The 12,030-nt window shown below is 54.2% G+C and overlaps 1 protein-coding gene across 1 annotated transcript in view; it reads right to left on the reverse strand.

Moving 5' to 3' along the window:
- The window catches only part of LOC142352891 (uncharacterized), a 179,222-nt gene that overhangs the window by 86,296 nt on the left and 80,896 nt on the right, over positions 1–12,030 (reverse strand). The gene's annotated exons all lie outside the window — the stretch shown is intronic.

Raw genomic sequence — 12,030 nt, forward strand, 5'->3', positions numbered from 1 at the left:
TGTTGTCTTGAATTGTTTCTGTCTGTATATCTTGATTTTGATCTACTATTGTTGTATCTGTTATAGTTATTATTTCTATTGTAACTGTTACTTCTGTTTCTACTGTAATTGTTTTTGTTATAACTGGTACTTCTGTTATTGTAGTTGTTTGATTTCCGATATCCTTGATAATTTCTATTTTCTCTAGAATTTGTGTTATTGTTATTATTATTATAGCTATTTCTTGATTGTGATCTATATGGTGTTCTACTTCATGAATTGTTATATATTGGTGACGTTGGTGGTAATTGTCTTCCGTTAATGTTGTTTGAATCAATTCTTCTGTTTGGTAAGTTTTGGTTATTACTCATATGACTACAGAATGACTTTTCTTTTGGTCGTGCTATGCTTTCTCGACGTGGTCTTTTAAAGCATCTACCTTTAGTATGTCCATGTGAACTGCAATAACTACAAAACAATGCAAATTTCGGTCTTCCTTTAAAATTCTTTTTGTCATATGTATTATTAATTCCGTTAAGAACGTTACATATTGTTCCTTCAAATTGTTCTAGGTCATTTTGATTAAGTTCGTTTATATTGCTACAAGCTATACTCATTTGTTTTATATCTTCATTGATATTTCTTGTACTTTGATTGACTTCGTACAATATTTTGTGATTATTAGTTATTGTTCTTGTTAAATCCATTTGGTCTATTTTGTCTACTAATGTTTTGAATGGCATCTCTGGTTCCCTTGGCGTTTTTTTATGATTCGCATGTTTTTTCAACGCTGATGTTTTTAGTTCGTTGTCTAAACATCTAATGAATGTTTGATTCATTACACTATTTCAATAATCTTCTGTATATAGTGAATATGCTGTTTTTACTAGTGTTTCTATTCTCAATGCAAGTGATCTTAATGATTCGTTTGTGTGTTTTTGTAATTGTTGTAATAATATTTTCGCTTGTTGTTTTGACTTTTCCGAGTCGAACATATCTGAGAATTCTTTACAAAATGTTTCCCAATCGAGTTTTGCTTCACTCGGGAGTGTTGAATACCATTTTTGTGGTGGTCCTTGTAATGTATGTAATATTAAAGCTGCTCTTTTAACTTTCCATTGGTGATGTCCAGGTTTGTTTACTGGTTCTATGCCGCTGCTGAATATCATTGCTGCAACTATACTATTTCAGTATTCTTCGACAGTATATGCTGGGTCTGTACCATCGAATGGTCTGATTGTTGTAGGTACTGAACCACTACTAATGTTTTGTTCTATTTGTGGTTTTTCATTAATACTCATTGATGTTAATTGTTTATAGAATGGTAAAGGAGGTTCTGTTACAGTTGTTTCTCTTTCTTCTGTTGTAATAGAATTTGTTCTTCTAGTACGATTTTCTTGTTGTCTGTTATTTTGGTTATTGTTAAGATGTATATTGTTATGATGTATATTATTATTATCTATGTTTCTATTGTTCTGTATGTTTTCGGTTGCTGTTCTAAAATTATTTTGTCTTTGAATGTTTTCTAGAGTTTTGTTTAGTCTGTCGAATACCATTTCGAGGGCTTCGTCTTGTCGTTTTTCCATATTTCTGTTCATTTGTTGATATTTCATTTCCAGATTATCTATTAGTTTATTTGTGTGGTTTGTTACTGTAGCTGTTATTTCATCTTTTAGTTCCATGTAATTAATTGCTTGTTGTCCCCAATATTGTTCGTGTTGTTCCTGGTTATCATTTAGAGAACTAATATATGGATTGTTTCTATTATGATTATCTCTCGTTGGATATTTCCGTCGGACATTTTGGTTCACTGATGGTGGTAATTGGTCTTCAAATCTTATCTCTCTTCCTTCTGAGTCTGAGATATCTATGTCATCTACTATATATTGTTGATTTCCAAATAAATTCGATGTTAATAGTTTATCAGGTTTTATTGTTGAATTTTGTATTGATTGTAAGCTATTATTTGTTTGAATATCTTTCGGTGTCGATGTCGATGTTAGACTTCTTGATAAGTTAAATGAAGAAGATCCTGCCTGTCCTCGATCCGTGATTTTTACATGACTTTTTAATCCTTCAATGAAATTTATGCTATCTGAGCATACTTTTAATGTGCTTTCAAAATGTGCTGAATAGTGTTCGTTATTCCAAATGTTTTGGAGTTCGTCACACAAATGACTGATTTCCTCGGGAAATATTTCTCCGAATTGAATTCGTTTTTCATTAATGTGTTCGAAGTTGTCTAACCAAAATAGGAATGTAAATTCAGATACTATTTTTATTATATCTAATGTTGTTGTTTTCAAATCTGTTTTTAATTCAATTATTTTTGTTAGCCAATTGTTATAATTTTTTATGTCTAGTCGTAATCTATCGTTCACTGACTGTATTTGTTGACTATGTTCGTTCAGGTATCCGGCTGTATTCCTTAGTGTTTCCTAAATTGTAGATGTTATTGCTGTCAGTTTTGTTTTATCTTGTAATTCCTCATGTCTTTTTAAGAATACTTTAAGCATATCCGATAGTGTTGTTTCATTTTGGAAATTAAAAAATATCTTTTTATTTCCTTTTTCATCTGTTAGTGTAAATGTGTAATTTTTGTTATCTTGATCTCTATCCATTAGTATTACTGGTAGATAATGTACTAGATGGTTTCTATGTATATTAATCTGTTGTATATGTTTTGTTTCTTTGAAGAGGTTATTCTTCAAGTTTGTTATTATTCTGTATATAATTTCACGGTTTTCTTTTGGCAATTGCTAGCAATTGTAAATGGTATTAAGAAATTGTTAGTACTTGTTTGTTCATCGTAGTTGTAAGCCATCTTAATGTTCTTTTCTTTATATGCGTTATGTTTACCAACAATAATTTTGTTATTAGTTTATTAAGAGTTATTTTCCCAATTTAGTTCAGCACTGGTCGCACCAGATAAGACGTGTTCTGAGCTTACCTTTATTAGGGTACATCTGGAACTGTCTTATGGTCGTCTCAAGAATAAGGTGTACTCTTATGGCTTACCTGACTAAATAAAGTTCTATATCTCTAGTATGTTACTCTTCTATCTGAGCTTCAGTAGACAGTGCACGGGCCCCAATGCTAATGTCTAACATATATCTCAATACAAAACAAGGGCGGAGTAGAGAGAGAGAGAAATATACTTTATTATTATATCAGGTTGGTAACTGGTACTGACTAAATAACTTTCTCTTCTCTGAGAAGAGGGAAAACAGGTAAACATCTAAAGGAAAGAAAGGAAAATCTATTATTCCCTTTTTATCCAATCAGGGAAGAGTATTTTCAGTCTTTATTTATTTAAATAATAAAGTCTTTCAAATAGTCTTTTCTGGAAGTCATACTTGACTCCACTGGTGGCACTACTAGGTGTGGTGGGGGTCTGCTGGTGGTACTACTAGGGGTGGTGGGGGGCTGGTGATGGTACTACTAGGGGTGGCGGGGCGCTGCTGGTGGTACTACTAGGGGTGGTGGGGGTCTGCTGGTGGTACTACTAGGTGTGGTGGTGGGGGCTGCTGGTGGTACTACTAGTGGTGGTGGGGGGCTGCTGGTGGTACTACTAGGGATGGTGGGGTCTGCCGGTGGTACTAATAGGGGTGGTGGGGGGCTGCTGGTGGTACTACTAGGGGGTGGTGGGGGCTGCTGGTGGTACTACTAGTGGTGGTGGGGGGCTGCTGGTGGTACTATTAGGTGTGGTGGGGGTCTGCTGGTGGTACTACTAGGGGTGGTGGGGGTCTGCCGGTGGTACTAATAGGGGTGGTGGGGGGCTGCTGGTGGTACTACTAGGGGGTGGTGGGGGCTGCTGGTGGTACTACTAGGGGTGGTGGGGGCTGCTGGTGGTACTACTAGGGGTGGTGGGGGCTGCTGGGGGTACTAATAGGGGTGGTGGGGGCTTCTGGTGGTACTAATAGGGGTGTTGGGGGGCTGCTGGCGGTACTAATAGGGGTGGTGGGGGGCTGCTGGTGCTACTACTAGGGGTGGTGGGGGTCTGCTGTTGGTACTACTAGGGGTGGTGGGGGGCTGCTGGTGGTGCTACTAGGGGTGGTGGGGGGGGGGGGGGCTGCTAGTGGTACTACTAGGGGTGGTGGGGGGCTGCAGGTGGTACTAATAGGGGTGCTGGGGGGCTGCTGGTGGTTCTACTAGGGGTGGTGGTGGTCGGCTGGTGGTACTACTAGGGGTGGTGGGGGTCTGCCGTTGGTACTACTAGGGGTGGTGGGGGGCTGCTGGTGGTACTACTAGGGGTGGTGGGAGGCTGCTGGTGGTACTACTATGGGGTGGTGGGGGGCTGCTGGTGGTACTACTAGGGGGTGGTGGGGGGCTGCTGTTGGTACTACTAGGGTTGTTGATGGGCTGATGGTGGTACTACTAGGGTGGTGGTGGCTGCTGGTGGTACTACTAGGGGTGGTGGGGGCTGCTGGTGGTACTTCTAGGGGTGGTGGGGGGCTGCTAGTGGTGCTACTAGGGGTGGTGGGGGGCTGCTGGTGGTACTACTAGGGGTGGTGGGGGGCTGCTGGTGGTACTACTAGGGGTGGTAGGGGGCTGCTGTTGGTACTACTAGGGGTGGTGGGGGGCTGCTGGTGGTACTACTAGGGTTGGTGGGGGCTGCTGGTGGTACTACTAGGTGTGGTGGTGGGCTGCTGGTGGTACTACTAGGAGGTGGTGGGGGGCTGCTGGTGGTACTACTAGGGGTGGTGGGGGGCTGCTGGTGGTACTAATAGGGGTGTTGGGGGGCTGCTGGTGGTACTACTGGGGGTGGTGGGGGCTGCTGGTGGTACTACTAGGTGTGGTGGGGGTCTGCTGTTGGTACGTCTGCTATTGGTACTACTAGGGTTGGTGGGGGTCTGCCGGTGGTAATAATAGGGGTGGTGGGGGGCTGCTGGTGGTAATAATAGGGGGTGGTGGGGGGCTGCTGGTGGTACTACTAGAGGTGGTGGGGGGCTGCTGGTGGTACTACGATGGCTGGTGGGGGGCTGCTGGTGGTACTACTAGGGGTGGTGGGGGGCTGCTAGTGGTACTACTAGGGGTGGTGGGGGGCTGCAAGTGGTACTAATAGGGGTGCGGGGGGGCTGCTGGTGGTTCTACTAGGGGTGGTGGTGGTCGGCTGGTGGTACTACTTGGGGTGGTGGGGGTCTGCCGTTGGTACTACTAGGGTTGGTGGGGGGCTGCTGGTGGTACTACTAGGGGTGGTGGGAGGCTGCTGGTGGTACTACTAGGGGGTGGTGGGGGGCTGCTGGTGGTACTACTAGGGGGTAGTTTGGGGCTGTTGATGGTATTACTAGTAGGTGGTGGGGGCTTCTGGTGGTACTAATAGGGGTGTTGGGGGGCTGCTGGTGGTACTACTAGGGGTGGTGGGGGGCTGCTGGTGCTACTACTAGGGGTGGTGGGGGTCTGCTGTTGGTACTACTAGGGGTGGTGGGGGGCTGCTGGTGGTGCTACTAGGGGTGGTCGGGGGCTGCTAGTGGTACTACTAGGGGTGGTGGGGGGCTGCAGGTGGTACTAATAGGGGTGCTGGGGGGCTGCTGGTGGTTCTACTAGGGGTGGTGGTGGTCGGCTGGCGGTACTACTAGGGGTGGTGGGGGTCTGCCGTTGGTACTACTAGGGGTGGTGGGGGGCTGCTGGTGGTACTACTAGGGGTGGTGGGAGGCTGCTGGTGGTACTACTAGGGGGTGGTGGGGGGCTGCTGGTGGTACTACTAGGGGGTGGTGTGGGGCTGCTGTTGGTACTACTAGGGTTGTTGAGGGGCTGACGGTGGTACTACTAGGGTGGTGGGGGCTGCTGGTGGTACTACTAGGGGTGGTGGGGGCTGCTGGTGGTACTTCTAGGGGTGGTGGGGGGCTGCTAGTGGTGCTACTAGGGGTGGTGGGGGGCTGCTGGTGGTACTACTAGGGGTGGTGGGGGGGGCTGCTGGTGGTACTACTAGGGGTGGTAGGGGGCTGCTGTTGGTACTACTAGGGGTGGTGGGGGGCTGCTGATGGTACTACTAGGTTTGGTGGGGGCTGCTGGTGGTACTACTAGGTGTGGTGGTGGGCTGCTGGTGGTATTAATAGGAGGTGGTGGGGGGCTGCTGGTGGTACTACTAGGGGTGGTGGGGGGCTGCTGGTGGTACTAATAGGGTTGTTGGGGGGCTGCTGGTGGTACTACTGGGGGTGGTGGGGGCTGCTGGTGGTACTACTAGGTGTGGTGGGGGTCTGCTGTTGGTACGTCTGCTATTGGTACTACTAGGGTTGGTGAGGGTCTGCCGGTGGTAATAATAGGGGTGGTGGGGGGCTGCTGGTGGTAATAATAGGGGGTGGTGGGGGGCTGCTGGTGGTACTACTAGAGGTGGTGGGGGGCTGCTAGTGGTACTACGATGGCTGGTGGGGGGCTGCTGGTGGTACTACTAGGGGTGGTGGGGGGCTGCTAGTGGTACTACTAGGGGTGGTGGGGGGCTGCAAGTGGTACTAATAGGGGTGCTGGGGGCTGCTGGTGGTTCTACTAGGGTTGGTGGTGGTCGGCTGGTGGTACTACTAGGGGTGGTGGGGGTCTGCCGTTGGTACTACTAGGGTTGGTGGGGGGCTGCTGGTGGTACTACTAGGGGTGGTGGGAGGCTGCTGGTGGTACTACTAGGGGGTGGTGGGGGGGCTGCTGGTGGTACTACTAGGGGGTAGTTTGGGGCTGTTGATGGTATTACTAGTAGGTGGTGGGGGCTGCTGGTGGTACTACTAGGGGTGGTGGGGGGCTGCTGGTGGTACTACTAGGGTTGTTGAGGGGCTGATGGTGGTACTACTAGGGTGGTGGGGGCTGCTGGTGGTACTACTAGGGGCGGTGGGGGTCTGCCCCTGGTACTAATAGGGGTGGTGGGGGCTGCTGGTGGTACTTCTAGGGGTGGTGGGGGGCTGCTAGTGGTGCTACTAGGGGTGGTGGGGGGCTGCTGGTGGTACTACTAGGGGTGGTGGGGGGCTGCTGGTGGTACTACTAGGGGTGGTAGGGGGCTGCTGTTGGTACTACTAGGGGTGGTGGGGGGCTGCTGGTGGTACTACTAGGGTTGGTGGGGGCTGGTGGTGGTACTACTAGGTGTGGTGGTGGGCTGCTGGTGGTACTACTAGGGGGTGGTGGGGGGCTGCTGGTGGTACTACTAGGGTGGTGGGGTGCTGCTGGTGGTACTAATAGGGGCGGTGGGGGGCTGCTGGTGGTACTACTGGGGCTGGTGGGGGCTGCTGGTGGTACTACTAGGTGTGGTGGGGGTCTGCTGTTGGTACGTCTGCTATTGGTACTACTAGGGTTGGTGGGGGTCTGCCGGTGGTAATAATAGGGGTGGTGGGGGGCTGCTGGTGGTAATAATAGGGGGTGGTGGGGGGCTGCTGGTGGTACTACTAGAGGTGGTGGGGGGCTGCTGGTGTTACTACGATGGGTGGTGGGGGGCTGCTGGTGGTACTACTAGGGGTGGTGGGGGCTGCTGGTTGTACTAATAGAGGTGGTGGTGGGCTGCTGATGGTACTACTAGGGGTGGTGGGGGGCTGCTGGTGGTACTACTAGGGGTGGCGGGGGGCTGCTGGTGGTACTACTAGGGGGGTGATGGCGGGGGCTGCGGGTGGTATTACTAGGGGTGGTGGGGGGCTGCTGGTGGTACTACTAGGGGTGGTGGGGGGCTGCTGGTGGTACTACTAGGGTTGGTGGGGGGCTGCTGGTTGTACTACTAGAGGTGGTGGGGGGCTGCTGGTGGTACTACTATGGGTGGTGGGGGGCTGCTGGTGGTACTACTAGGGGTGGTGGGGGGCTGCTGGTGGTACTACTAGGGGGTGGTGCGGGGGCTGCTGGTGGTACTACTAGGGCTGTTGGGGGGCTGCTGGTGGTACTATTAGGGGTTGGTGGGGGGCTGCTGGTGGTACTACTAGGGGTGGCGGGGGCCGCGGTTGGTACTATTAGAGGTGGTGGGGGGCTGCTGGTGGTACCACTATGGGTGGTGGGGGCTGCTGGTGGTACTACTAGGGGGTGGTGGGGGACTGCTGGTGGTAGTACTAGGGGTGTTGGGGGGCTGCTGCTGGTACTACTAGGGGTGGTGGGGGGCTGCTGGTGGTACTACTAGGGGTGGTGGGGGGCTGCTGGTGATACTAAGAGGGGTGGTGGGGGCTGCTGGTGGTACTACTAGGGGTGGTGGGGGCTGCTGAAGGTACTACTAGGGTTGGTGGGGTTCTGCGGGTGGTACTACTGGGGGAGGTGGGGGGCTGCTGGTGTTACTACTAGGGGTGGTGGGGGTCTGCTGGTGGTACTACTAGGGGTGGTGGGGGCTGCTGGTTGTATAATTAGAGGTGGTGGTGGGCTGCTGGTGGTACTACTAGGGGTGGTGGGGGGCTGCTGGTGGTACTACTAGGGGTGGCGGGGGGCTGCTGGTGGTACTACTAGGGGGGTGATGGCGGGGCTGCGGGTGGTATTACTAGGGGTGGTGGGGGGCTGCTGGTGGTACTACTAGGTGTGGTGGGGGGCTGCTGGCGGTACTACTAGGGTTGGTGGGGGGCTGCTGGTTGTACTACTATGGGTGGTGGGGGGCTGCTGGTGGTACTACTAGGGTTGGTGGGGGGCTGCTGGTTGTACTACTATGGGTGGTGGGGGGCTGTTGGTGGTACTACTAGGGGTGGTGGGGGGCTGCTGGTGGTACTACTAGGGGCTGGTGGGGGGGCTGCTGGTGGTACTACTAGGGCTGTTGGGGGGCTGCTGGTGGTACTATTAGGGGGTGGTGGGGGGCTGCTGGTGGTACCACTATGGGTGGTGGGGGCTGCTGTGGTACTACTAGGGGGTGGTGGGGGACTGCTGGTGGTACTACTAGGGGTGTTGGGGGGCTGCTGGTGGTACTACTAGGGGTGGTGGGGGGCTGCTGGTGGTACTACTAGGGGTGGGGGCTGCTGGTGATACTATAGGGGTGGTGGGGGCTGCTGGTTGTACTACTATGGGTGGTGTGGGGCTGCTGGTGGTACTACTAGGGGTGGTGGGGGGCTGCTGGTGGTACTACTAGGGGCTGGTGGGGGGCTGCTGGTGGTACTACTAGGGCTGTTGGGGGGCTGCTGGTGGTACTACTAGGGTTGGTGGGGGGCTGCTGGTTGTACTACTATGGGTGGTGGGGGGCTGCTGGTGGTACTACTAGGGGTGGTGGGGGCCTGCTGGTGGTACTACTAGGGGCTGGTGGGGGGGGGGGCTGCTGGTGGTACTACTAGGGCTGTTGGGGGGCTGCTGGTGGTACTATTAGGGGGTGGTGGGGGGCTGCTGGTGGTACCACTATGGGTGGTGGGGGCTGCTGGTGGTACTACCTGGGGGTGGTGGGGGACTGCTGGTGGTACTACTAGGGGTGTTGGGGGGCTGCTGGTGGTACTACTAGGGGTGGTGGGTGGCTGCTGGTGGTACTACTAGGGGTGGTGGGGGCTGCTGGTGATACTAAGAGGGGTGGTGGGGGCTGCTGGTGGTACTACTAGGGGTGGTGGGGGCCGCTGAAGGTACTACTAGGGGTGGTGGGGTTCTGCGGGTGGTACTACTGGGGGAGGTGGGGGGCTGCTGGTGTTACTACTAGGGGTGGTGGGGGTCTGCTGGTGGTACTACTAGGGGTGGTGGGGGGCTGCTGGTGGTACTACTAGGGGTGGTGGGGTGCTGCTGGTGGTACTACTAGGGTTGGTGGGGGCTGCTGGTGGTACTGCTAGGGGTGGTGGGGGTCTGCCCGTGGTACTACTAGGGGTGGTGGGGGGCTGCTGGTGGTACTACTAGGGGGTGGTGGGGGGCTGCTGATGGTACTACTAGGGGTGGTGGGGGGCTGCTGGTGGTACTACTAGGGGTGGTGGGGTGCTGCTGGTGGTACTACTAGGGGTGGTGGGGGCTGCTGGTGGTACTGCTAGGGGTGGTGGGGGTCTGCCGGTGGTACTACTAGGGGTGGTGGGGGGCTGCTGGTGGTACTACTAGGGGTGGTGGGGGGCTGATGGTGGTACTACTAGGTGTGGTGGGGGCTGCTGAAGGTACTACTAGGGGTGGTAAGGTTCTGCGGGTGGTACTACTGGGGGAGGTGGGGGGCTGCTGGTGTTACTACTAGGGGTGGTGGGGGTCTGCTGGTGGTACTACTAGGGGTGGTGGGGGCTGCTGGTGGTACTACTAGGGGTGGTGGGGTGCTGCTGGTGGTAATACTAGGGGTGGTGGGGGCTGCTGGTGGTACTGCTAGGGGTGGTGGGGGTCTGCCGGTGGTACTACAAGGGGTGGTGGTGGCTGCTGGTGGTACTACTAGGGGTGGTGGGGGTCTGCTGGTGGTACTACTAGGGGTGGTGGGGGGCTGCTGGTGGTACTACTAGGGGTGGTGGGGTGCTGCTGGTGGTACTACTAGGGGTGGTGGGGGGCTGCTGGTGGTACTGCTAGGGGTGGTGGGGGTCTGCCCGTGGTACTACTAGGGGTGGTGGGGGGCTGCTGGTGGTACTACTAGGGGGTGGTGGGGGGCTGCTGATGGTACTACTAGGGGTGGTGGGGGGCTGCTGGTGGTACTACTAGGGGTGGTGGGGTGCTGCTGGTGGTACTACTAGGGGTGGTGGGGGCTGCTGGTGGTACTGCTAGGGGTGGTGGGGGTCTGCCGGTGGTACTACTAGGGGTGGTGGGGGGCTGCTGGTGGTACTACTAGGGGGTGGTGGGGGGCTGCTGATGGTACTACTAGGGGTGGTGGGGGGCTGCTGGTGGTACTACTAGGGGTGGTGGGGGGCTGATGGTGGTACTACTAGGTGTGGTGGGGGCTGCTGAAGGTACCACTAGGGGTGGTAAGGTTCTGCGGGTGGTACTACTGGGGGAGGTGGGGGGCTGCTGGTGTTACTACTAGGGGTGGTGGGGGTCTGCTGGTGGTACTACTAGGGGTGGTGGGGGCTGCTGGTGGTACTACTAGGGGTGGTGGGGTGCTGCTGGTGGTACTACTAGGGGTGGTGGGGGCTGCTGGTGGTACTGCTAGGGGTGGTGGGGGTCTGCCGGTGGTACTACTAGGGGTGGTGGTGGCTGCTGGTGGTACTGCTAGGGGTGGTGGGGGTCTGCCGGTGGTACTACTAGGGGTGGTGGGGGGCTGCTGGTGGTACTACTAGGGGGTGGTAGGGGCCGCTGGTGGTACTACTAGGGGTGGTGGGGGGCTGCTGGTGGTACTACTCGGGGTGTTGGGGGTCTGCTGGTGGTACTACTAGGGGTAGTGGGGTGCTGCTGGTGGTACTACTAGGGGTGGTGGGGGCTGCTGGTGGTATTGCTAGGGGGTGGTGGGGGCTGCTGTTGGTACTAAAGGGGTGGTGGGGGCTGCTGGTGGTACTACTAGGGGTGGTGGGGTGCTGCTGGTGGTACTAATAGGGGTGGCGGGGGCTGCTGGTGGTACTGCTAGGGGTGGTGGGGGTCTGCCGGTGGTACTACTAGGGGTGGTGGGGGGCTGCTGGTGGTACTACTAGGGGGTGGTGGGGGGCTGCTGGTGGTACTGCTAGGGGTGGTGGGGGTCTGCCGGTGGTACTACTAGGGGTGGTGGGGGGCTGCTGGTGGTACTACTAGGGGGTGGTGGGGGGCTGCTGGTGGTACTGCTAGGGGTGGTGGCGGACTGCCGGTGGTACTACTAGGGGTGGTGGGGGGCTGCTGGTGGTACTACTAGGGGTGGTGGGGGGCTGCTGGTGGTACTACTCGGGGTGTTGGGGTCTGCTGGTGGTACTACTAGGGGTAGTGGGGTGCAGCTGGTGGTACTACTAGGGGTGGTGGGGGCTGCTGGTGGTACTGCTAGGGGGTGGTGGGGGCTGCTGTTGGTACTAAAGGGGTGGTGGGGGGCTGCTGGTGGTACTACTAGGGGTGGTGGGGTGCTGCTGGTGGTACTAACAGGGGTGGCGGGGGCTGCTGGTGGTACTGCTAGGGGTGGTGGGGGTCTGCCGGTGGTACTACTAGGGGTGGTGGGGGCTGCTGGTGGTACTACTAGGGGGTGGTGGGGGGCTGCTGGTGGTACTGCTAGGGGTGGTGGGGGTCTTCCGGTGGTACTACTAGGGGTGGTGGGGGGCTCCTGGTGGTACTACTAGGGGGTGGTGGGGGGCTGCT

This window comes from Convolutriloba macropyga, chromosome 14 (genome assembly GCF_964194025.1).
Source record: "Convolutriloba macropyga chromosome 14, txConMacr16.3, whole genome shotgun sequence".
Taxonomy (NCBI): Eukaryota; Metazoa; Xenacoelomorpha; order Acoela; family Convolutidae; genus Convolutriloba; species Convolutriloba macropyga.